The sequence below is a fragment of the Cavia porcellus genome, unplaced genomic scaffold (genome assembly GCF_034190915.1).
Source record: "Cavia porcellus strain 051 isolate PalLab524CR breed Dunkin Hartley unplaced genomic scaffold, mCavPor4.1 scaffold_2, whole genome shotgun sequence".
NCBI classification, from domain to species: Eukaryota; Metazoa; Chordata; class Mammalia; order Rodentia; family Caviidae; genus Cavia; species Cavia porcellus.
In genome coordinates, this window is record NW_026947485.1 from 140,692,236 (window position 1) to 140,703,197 (window position 10,962).

At 37.4% G+C, this 10,962-nt stretch overlaps 1 long non-coding RNA gene across 2 annotated transcripts; it reads left to right on the forward strand.

The window, feature by feature from the left end:
• Positions 1-3,620: 3,620 nt before the first annotated feature.
• Positions 3,621-10,275, forward strand: LOC134472927 (uncharacterized). Of its 2 annotated transcripts, none has more exons than XR_010042960.1 (3): positions 3,621-4,330; positions 8,091-8,217; positions 8,441-10,275. It is a non-coding gene; the product is annotated as an uncharacterized LOC134472927 (long non-coding RNA). The 2 variants fall into 2 exon arrangements; XR_010042963.1 differs by lacking the exon at positions 3,621-4,330 and adding an exon at positions 4,364-4,496.
• The last annotated feature ends 687 nt before the right edge of the window (positions 10,276-10,962 follow it).

Sequence of the window (10,962 nt, forward strand, 5' to 3'; positions counted from 1 at the left end):
GCTTTGAATCTTATCATGGGTATTTTCAGCACTTATGAAGATAAGCCAGTGCGGTTTTCTCCTTCAGAGTCAGTGAGATAATATATGATATTAATGAATTTCCTGGTATTTAAAAAACCTGGCATTACTAGAATAAACATAACTTCATCATGGCATAGTTCTTAATTTAGCATTGGATTGTGTTTACCAGCATTTATATAGTGTTTTTGCATCAATAATCAAGGCGATATCGATACTTTCCTTTTGTAGTCTTTGCTTTCATTTCTAATTCTCTGTCCCCATTTTACTTTTCTTTTAATTTGCTTTCTTTTGCCTTTCATGTGTGTATTAAATTTCCAAGTGTATTTAATCTTTCTCAAGCACCTTGTCACTTATTCTTTCTTTCTCAGCTATCTTTGTCTTTTTCCTTTCCTTCCTGAGTTCAGTCAAGTCTGTTTTTAATTCTTCCAGTTTTATCCATTTCCATTCTTAGGTTTTTAAACTTCTGATTCAAGGTGTTTCTATCACGGTCATGGTTTATGTCTGTGGTCCCCAGGCCTCAGGAGTTTGAATTGTGCATTTGTGATTGGTTCATTGTCTAGTGCTTGTATTGATGGTGTCAGTGCTCCACCCACAAAGCGGTGGAGCCAGCATGTGATGTAATGGCAGGAAGAAGGTGTGTCTTGCTCTTTGCTGGTTCCTTTTTGCTGTTTGCAGCCACCATGAACTGTGGCCCAGCCATGCCTGCCTGTCTTGGAGCCAGCTGAGTGTGGACTGAAACCTCCAAAAACTGTAAGAAATAAACCTTTCCTTTCCCAACTTTGGGCTTCAGGTATTTTGTCTCAGCAATGAGCATAAAGTAACTAAGACAATCATATTCTCAAATGTTTGGATGATCATATACATTTTGTTGGATGTGTGTACTTAAGACATTTTTCTACTTCAGGATTTGTCTTATGGAGTGTGAGGGCCATCACTCAGCTGACACTGTAACATTTTCTTTCCTGATTCTTTTCAATGGTTCTACATAAATTTGTTGATACTTCCTTTTATTTTTTGGTATTGTGATGGCCTGTAAGACTTCTAGTTTAATGACATCCTGCAATAAACAAGGTGCATACATTTTAGGTATCATTAGTTCACACCTTTCAGTTGTGGGAGAAACGCTGAGACCTCCAGTACTGAGTGTCTGATCTTGCAGCCCCTAGAATGGACACCTTTTGCTCCTTTTCATTATCCAATTGCAAAGGGTGCTTTCCTTTGCCTCTTCATTTCTTTCTTCCTTTAATAAAATGTTTTGAACAATTCCTTTCACGTATCTCCTGACCCTGTTATGATACCTACTCTGAAGTTGTCTCCCTGTGGTTCATGCTGTGCTCTGCTAGACGCTGTTACCGTAGTTACACAGAAACGGTGAACTTAGCCTTTTCTGTGGTAGTTTCTGATGAAACCTCAGCCCCTTCACTGCCTTCTCATCTCGACTTCCCTGGAGTTTGTCTCAGTGCACCGTTAGTCAGGGTGCAATCCATACAGGACAAGGAGCAAACAGACACAGGAGATCTTACTTTGGAATATAGTTACTTCCTCTTTTCAGTTATAGTCACAGTAACGTTTTAACCTTATCTATTTTCAGCTTATTAAAAAGACATGGTTTTGCAAATCCTTTCTTGTCAGATTTTATCATAGGACATATATAGAGGAATGTAGTCAAGGCAGTTATAAAAGTTACCAATTATAGCTATTTTAAAATTGTTGTGTGTCAACTTCAAATATGTGGATCATCTACTTGCTTTTGTTATTTATTCTCCCCTGTTCATGGATCATATGACCTTGCCTCTTAGCATGGCCAGCAACTCCTGTTTGGAAGTAGGATGCTGTGTACAAAGGACACATAAAGTTTCCACACATTATTATATTCCACAAGAAAATTTTCTTTCCTGCCGTGGACTAAATTGTGTTCTCCCAAATTCACATGTTAAAACTCTAAACCCCAGTGTGACTAGATTTGCAGATAAGAACTCCAAGAAAGTAATTAATGTTAAATGAGCCCACAAGTGTGGGATCTTAATCTCAGAGGAACAGTGGCCTACAAGAAGAAAACTTTCTACCCATTTTATTCCTGTCCTCCTCTCTCCCTCTCTTTTCCCACCTCCAGGTCACACACCAAGGAAAGGCCTAAGAGAAAGTGGCAGGAATGAAGCCATCTGCAAGCCAGGAGGAAGTTCCCTAACCCGGAAGTGAACTGCCAAAATTTTGACCTTGGATTTCTCAGAAATCCAAAACTGAGAAATAAGCTATTTTGTTATGGTTACTCGAGAAGACTGATAGACGTCTAGTGGACACGCTACAGATGCTCAACCCTTCAGTACAGTTGGGATTAGCTGTGAGGGTCAGGTTTTAGTAAGACTCAACCTGCTTTTCATTGCAAGCTGGGTATTCTTTGTCTCCTCAGCACTAAAAAATTGCAGGGGATACGTTTCAGAAGTTTTTGAGTAATTTTGTAGCTTCTTGCTCTATGCTATTTTAAGATTTGATAAATGTTTTCAGAATTTAAAAACTGCACATGTATTTGGATAGGTCCTGTGAGACTGTGGGAGAGTTCAGTACAAGAAGAACCAGTCATGCTCTTGAAATCTCCCGTTTCCAGAGCTCCACAGAATATAAGAAAAGTTTTTCTGGTTTCTCGTTTTCCAGCAGAGTCCCTTTTCCTGGGTCAGGCTCAGTTCCTGTGAATTCCCAGGAACTGACAAATGCCCTGAGAAGAAAATAGCTGACAACCACATATCGTCAGAATTGTTCTTGCTCTAGAATTTTAATTCGCCTTATCTTTCTTCCTTTGACAGCTCTCAGATGGTTTTGAAAATGACTTTTATAATATTTTACATTTACTTAAATAAGATGGTTGATCTACTGCATCCTCCTTGGCACGTCTTTCTCTAATCTTTACAACTCTGCCCTTTCCATGTGATCTAACGGAACTAATATGTGTTTGTTAGAATAAAGAAACAGATACATGATCTATACTAATTTTACCTGCTTTGGCCAAGTTTTCCATTCAGTGTGGAAGACAAAATTGTATTTTTGTGGTACAATAAGAGTACAAGGGCCAAGATTCAGGATGCTTGTTATAAAAAGGGCATATTTTTAAAGCACGAAATGATCAAACCCAGACAATCTAGAGCTCTGAACTCAGCCTTTATTTTCATCAATGTTTTGCCTTTCAGTTTCTCATCTTTCTCCCCAAAATGCAATGTAGTGGGTGAGGTAGTTGCTTACTACCTCAAGAGAACAGGGACTTAGTCTTGCTTGCCATTTTATCCCCAGTATCAAGCACAGTTCCTCAGCCATCATAGTGCACAAACCATTTGAATCAGCAAATAAATATCACCAAGTCCTCTCACAGACTGGCTAGAAGGCTAACCTGAAAAAAAAAAACACTTCACATGAAAGTAAAGGAAGCCTTCAGTGGGAGTTATTGGCAAAAACTGATACAAATATAACTCTTAGACACTTGCAAAGAGGCACTTTAGCAATAACTTTGATCTAACAGAAACGGAAGTTGTACTTTAGAATAAAACAATCATCATTTGTGTGATTAAGTTATCCTAAAAATCTCTCAAATAAAATAGAATCTTGTTCATTCAAGAAAACTTTTCATAAAACAAGCAGTAAGAAAAATTCAAAATATAGATAGCCTTAAAAATAGTTTCGGCTTCCAGTGCTAACTGTAGCTATTGGGTACTTGGCCCGTACCATGGGGCGTCCCTGACAGTTATGTTTACAGACACCACTGCCAACAAAAACGCATAAGCTGAACCAAAGGCAGAAGTTATTTTTTAAAAAATGTTATTAACCTTTTACACTATTTATCATTTGATTTTTTTTCTTCCCTGGAGAGTAATATTTGACAAGATCATTATGTAAAAGTAGCATAATTTTCTTAAAAATTGCAAGGCTATGTGAAATGATTGATTCTTACTAAAAAAAAAGTGGATAGAAAAAAATCAATTTTAGGTGAAAAATATGATAATGTGTGAACAAACTCATTTAATTTATAGTTGTTGATAATGTTCCACAGCAGGATAATTGGCCATAGGGGATGATTCATGTTAAATAATTTTAAAATGCCCATCCCCTTACAATTTAATTTTCTAATTCAACCGTAAATGAAGCAAACATAACAGTGCCACAGAGTATGAGGAAAATATCTGAGCTTTGGAATAAAATAGTTCTGATTTCAAATTTAGCTCTTCTGTTACTAGCCACTGAGCCAACGACTCGGAATTCCATTGTCTTCATTTGGATTATGGGAATTTACTGAGAGACCTCAGAGGAATCACTTGTCTTACAGGTGGGTAATTAGGATTAACTAGGGGAAATTAACAGCAGTTGTTCTAGTAAAAGAGAACCGTGGAGACTGCCTGGGACATAGGGAGACGCAAAGATAAACAAGAAGAGAAAGCAGGCATGGCTACCATATGATTTTTATTCTTTTAACCACAAGAGGAAGAAGTAAGGTAAGATTCTAGCCAGGAAGAAACAAAGGTCTGTGTCAAATAATGCACAGTTAAACCAGGCAAGGTGGTGCACCCCTGTAATGCTAGCATTTAGGAGGCTGAGACACGAGGATTGCCTTAAATTCAAGGCCAGCCTAAGCCACATGGTGAGTTCAAGACCAGCCTGGACTATGCGTGAGATCCTGTGTCAAAACAAAATAAAATGTACAATTAGGCTCTACCTCAGTGCCTTAATAATAAGGATTACTGCTTTAACGTAACAACATCACAAGGAAAATGATTCCTTGTCATTGAATTACCTTTGCCTTAAGAATTATCTGGAGGAAATCTAGAAGGGGATTAAATCGCAGACAAAAGTTTGTGTCAAAAGGGAGAGTATGATTTCTGTAGGAGGGGCTTAGCTTTTTGCTGGAGCCCTGGGAAAGCACATGGTACTGAGACCTGCTGCTACTCTCGACTGGCTTCATGAGGGTTAGAGAAGGTAACATTGTGTAGGCTTAGGTCTCCACCCTGCCCCCTAGGCTGTCCAAACTACTCATTTGGAAGAAAATCCAGAAATTGTGAACTCTAGACTGGGAAGTGGCAAGTGCTCCCTATCCTGGAACCTCTTGAAAAGGTTTGGAACATCCCAGCCACCGTAGACACCCCCATCGCAGCCCTGAGATGGCCTGGAGGGGCAGGGTATGGGGCAAGGTGGGTGCTGACCTCATGGAATGTTGTGAAAATTGATTGAGAAAATGTATTATAGATGTGCACAGCGAGAAGTGCAATGTTAGAAATACTGTAAGTGCTTACAGGCTAGAAAAACGAAGCAAACCTACATATTTGCCTTACAAACTAATTTCAAGTTTAAACTGCATACCCTCAAAATTCAATCTTTAATTTAGATGATGCTTTCAAACAAAAGCATTAAAAATGTCACTGAGACTTTAAAGTATGAAAAATATGATGGCATTTCATAATTGATATTCTGGCTCTTCTCTGCGATTAGATACTGCACAGTGAGAATGCATCTTGCTGAGCTGTGTGTACAAGTCTTTAGTTTCTCAAAATCTGTTGTTACTGCTGAATGAAGGGGTAGATTAAGAGAAAAAGAAAAGTCAGTTGAGAAACTACATCTGTCTTGGTGATTTCAGATACAGGTCTCTGGAAGCTGTTACTTTTGATAACGATTCCTCCTTTCTCAGTTCTCAATATTAAGCAAACCATATAAAACTAGATCCATCAGAAATCTGACTAAAACTTTAGATGGTTTTTTCAGAGAAGTTAGCAAGATTAAAGGGATTATGAGTAACAGAGAGGAGTATTGTGATGAAATCAGTATACCATATTTATTAGATGATTTTAAATGCCTGTGATCTTTAAAAATAAAAGATTGCATTTTATTATAGCAACTGAAAAAGCCATTAACTTCGCAAGCAGTTAATAGTCTCTGCTCTCAGGATTTCATAGTAAACCTCACTTTCATTAAATGGTAAATTTAAATTGTTTTAAGCTATGTTTCCCAAAAACAGATTTCAGTTGCTTTCTACACATCAAGGAAAAAAGGCAAAGCTAAAATTTGTGTATTGCACAGATAAGGATACATGGGTCACTACCTCCAAATAATCTATAATTTTGTAGGCACAGACATACAACACCGTCCTAATAATCTATAATTTTTTGGACAGAGCTACAAAATCACTAAGAAGAAAAATTGATTGCCGCTTTCCTAAAATCAAATTCTTGGTAGTTAGTGATCAAAATTGTACTGATCTCTCTTAAAGAGGAGCAAAAAGAAAAAAAACAAAGAACAGAAATTTATTTGCTTAAGTTTCTGAATAGTGCAGATATTCTATTCACTTTAGATGTGTTGAGGTCCGGGATCTCTATTCATAATAGGAATTAGAACTCAGTTTTCTCCAGTTTTCAACTCAGATTTCTCAATACTGTCTTAGTTCTCACATAGACCCTTTTCACTTTATATTTTTATTTTTTATTCACACATAGTAATGGTACCTATTTATGAGATACAGTTTGATATTCTGCTGCATAGATACAGTATGCAATGATCAGACCAGGATGATTGGCATAGCTATGACCTGACATGTCTCATTTCTGTGTGTCAGGAAGATTAAATATCTTTTCTACTGTTTATTTTGAAATATTCAATTAATGCTTTCTGTTAAACTCTACATGGCAGCCTTATAACCCCTAAGATTACAGAGAGAGAGACAAACAGACAGACAGAGTTTTTCCTTGTAATTTCAACCAATGCCCCTATATTGATACTTACTAGTCTGGCTGGAATAACATGTTCAAACGACATCAAGCATGTGGAGGTGTTTTTTAACCAGTTCTAGGTTTTAGCATGTATCACCACACAGGTCAAAAAGTACAGGAGAGGAAGTGAAGTCCTACCCAAGCTTGACAGTACTTGTTTGCAATTATAGTAACTAAGTATGTTCTCTTCTAGTCCAGACCTGGCCTCTCCACCATCCATGGCTAAATTTTACCTCTAGTTAAAACACTTCTAAGTAAACTGTCAGCTTGTATTGTTATGCCAGTGATATATACCTAGTTTTATCTCCTTCCCAACCTTATCACAAGTTGGCTTGCTGTATATTAAAATTTGGCTCTGCAGGGAATGCCATAATAATTTGGGCTGTTGCAGGAAAGGAAAATATGCGGTAGAGATAACATCAGTGGGAAGATGTGTGTTAGTTTGCTTTGAGGGATGAGTCTGATTCCTCTATGCATGGGGCTTAATTGGATTCTAAAGTTTGCTCTTGTTAAAAAGCACAGCTCTAAAAACAATCTTTGGGGCATAGTGTATGCTTGCCTTTCTGCTGCTAACAGATAAAGAAAATAAAGATGTTTTTAGGACATACAGTGAATTTGTCTGTGGATGAGCATATTTCATGTATCAGGACACAGATGTCAAAGGTCAGTAAAGAATCACATCAGCAATGCTGCTTCCAGAAACTTCTCAAGGAAAGGCATCAGCACCATGTAGCCTATGGATTTGGTATTTTTTTTATGCCTTTTTGAGGCAAGGTTTTGCTAAGCAGTTCAGGCTGGCCTTGAGCTCACTTTGAGCCCAAGCTGGTCTCAAACTCACAATGATCCTTCTGCCTCAACCCATGTGACATCATGCCCAGCTTTAGATTTCAGATTGTAAAACGGGATTTGTTCTTGCTTTGGTCCTTCACTCCCTATTTTTAAAAGGTACTGCACAATTTATGTAACCAACATGTGAACTCTGTGAAAAAACACCTGCCCTACCTAACTTATGTGCCAGTGTCAGACTCTAATAAAACGAGACTTATTTATCCATGTCTCTCATGAATAAAATGCCTCACAGAGTGTCTTACTTAATTTTATGAGTTATAATTCCTAATCCTGTGCCTAGTAGTTGAAGTATACTTCATGAATATTTTCACATGAACAAATGATCCAAGAGATGGGTAGACCAACGAATGGATGATAGTCATGGAATACAGAAGTAACAAATATTATTTAGCACTGCCTCAGAGAAGTCTGAGATTTAACAATACTTTAACCATATTTTGGAACTTAGGGTTCTTATATTTCACTCTGCATATTTTTTCCTAGACTCTGCACATTTTTCCTGGTAGAAAAGAAGCAGAACTTCAAGATTTACAAAGAATAGTGACTCCCTCAGTAAGGAAACAGCCAAGAAAATTACTGCTCTCCCAGCTCAGAGAGAAACATTAATTAGGTAAGACATGGGCAAGGAGCAGAATGGAGAGCTCATAAGAGTGAATTGTATTATAATTAACACTTAGTAATTCGTCTAAATTTTAGAGTGGAACTGTCTTATTGCAGAACCCTTTGAATTATTTAAGGTATTTCTGAAGGAAGCCTTTGAAAACCCTGGAGATGGCTTTTTAAAAATCTTTTTATAAAGATTATTTCCACTTCTATCTGGATTCTCTGCACAGGTTCATATGATGTACAGCCTGGGGAAATGGGAACGAATCGAGGTAGCCCTGAGACGATCCTGCCTGTGTACATTGACAACTGGGCAGTCTCCACCATGGAAAACTATTCTGTATGAGTGATTGTGTGGTTCCCAGAATTTTGTGCCCTGCACTGTTAATTTCATCATTGATTAATCTTTTTTTGTTTAGTTGTTCTCAATGAGGGAAATGATGCTTTGATCACTGTTTTAAAATCATACCAAATATAGATTGTAATATCTGTTCAAAATTGTATGTGTATGTTTAACTGGGGACTAAATAGCCTACAGAGAGGGGAATATGGCAAAGTGTTTTGAGACAGGTATGATAAAATATTATGCTATTATTCTTGGATCTTTTGATGAAACACGTGGCTATTACCACATAGACTGCAGCTATTATGAAGACATTCTTAATGTGCTCAGCCCTAAGCACAAGGGTGGAACAAATTCCCAACAAGAACTTCTACAATTTGTGTCAGATGAAAGATACAGACAACCAAAACAAACGAGCAAAAAAATCCTCTATGATCACATTTGAATTTTTTTCCAAAATCACTTGTAAGAAGGGGATGTTTCTCAGCTCTGCTCTGATACTTGAGGATCTGAGGAAGGTGGGAGACACTGAATCTTATCTGCCCTTTTGGAAATACTCAGCTGCACTCTCCCAACCGAGAGTACTGGAAAAGAGCCAAAGTCACTATGACAATTTCTAGGCTTATAGCAAAGCTAGTGGTTTACTACATCATATAAGGGAAGGAAGCTCTTAATTATCCTTTCCTTTTCATGAGCACAACTGGCCTTCTGGGTTTTAAATGCATGAAAATGTACTATATCTCTTTAGTAAAACAAAACAAAACAAAAAACTACAGTGAGATCATCACTTTTATGTAGCACTGTAACCCAGTCATTTAATGGTTCTCTAAACAGAGGAGAGTGAATACAAGAAAACACTTTTGTTAGTGAAAGTGTGAAATTTGAAACTGACAAATTCTTTGCAAGTCTATTTGGAAACTTATACTGCAACATAAAGTGAACACCCCAAAATCTATAACGTACACACATCGCTAGGACTTTTCTTACAGATACAGTCATTCTAATGTGCAAAACCATATTTAGAATGATACAGCTCTAAATACTGTTTATAATGATAAAGTTGCAAATAATTTAATTATGACAGTAAAATGATTAAACTAGGAGTTTAAACAGTAGAGCATCATACAGTCACTGACTAGAGGAATAGCTTAGGCAACTTGGACTGCTGTAACAAAAGAATTTAAACTGGATCTCTTAAAGAACAGACATTTATTTATCAAATTCTGGAGGCTGGAAAGTCCAACATTAATGTGCCAGCGTGGTTGGATGCTCCTGAGCGCCTCCTCTGGGCTTGCTGATGGCTGCCTTCTCACTGTATCTGTACATGGTAGTGACAGGAAATGCTGGAGTCTCCTCTTTTTAAAAAGATTCTTCCAACTCTACAAGCTTTAATTTTATGACTTGAACAATTATTTCTAAGATGGCAATATGTAATCCATTAACTAGTGATTTCCTACTGCGCATTTTTTTCTTCTGTAAATCTGTATAACTTGTACCCCTTCACTGTTTTTTTTTTCTTTTCTTTTCTCCTTAAATAAAAAAAAAAAAAAAAGATTCTAATCCTGGCTGGATATTTAGCTCAGCGGCCTGCTGTCTACTTTGCAAGCACAAAGTTTTGAGTTCAACCCCTGGTACAAAAAAAGAGAGAGACTAATTCTACCATAGGTGCTCTGAATCAGCCTCAGGAACTTTGTATTTGCTACCATTTCAGCCGGGAATGATTTCCTGATCTTATCTACCTGACTCTGCTTATCTTTTAGCTCTCTATGAAAAGTCTGCCTCTGGAGCCAGTAACAGCTTTATCTTACTGAAAGAATCAGCCTATTTTGTGGTAACTGTGCTATTACTAAAATGTGAATGAGATTGGGTCTGGGGATTTAGCTCAGTGGCTTAAGCGCCTGCCTGGCAAGCGTGAGGTCATGAGTTTGACCCCTGGCATCAAAAAAAAAAAAATGGATAAAAGATAAATAATAAAAAAAATGTGAGTGAAATAGAGTTCATCGTGGCTAAAGTGGTCCTGCCACATCACTTATACTGAGCAACCCATTCGATTTTCTTCACAGTATTTAGTTCTACTTGGGAATATGTCACTTTAAAACTTGTTTATATGTTTATTACTAATCTTCCCTCTGGCACAACACTCTAAATTCCTAGTGTTTAAGGTCAGTAAGGATAGGGGTTTTGCAATGTTTATCCCTGGGTCTCCAACATTTTGAGCTATGTCAAACAGAGAACAGACTCTCCATAAATGTTGAATGAATGAAGATGTGGATAATGAAATATGTTACCTGCACCTTGATACACAAACTATTTTTCTAGAAAGTTTTGAGAAGTAATTAAGTCTGGTTCTTCTATGGTGGGAGAAGGAAGGAAACACATGTTCTGGTTTCAGCCTGAGAAAGAAAATGG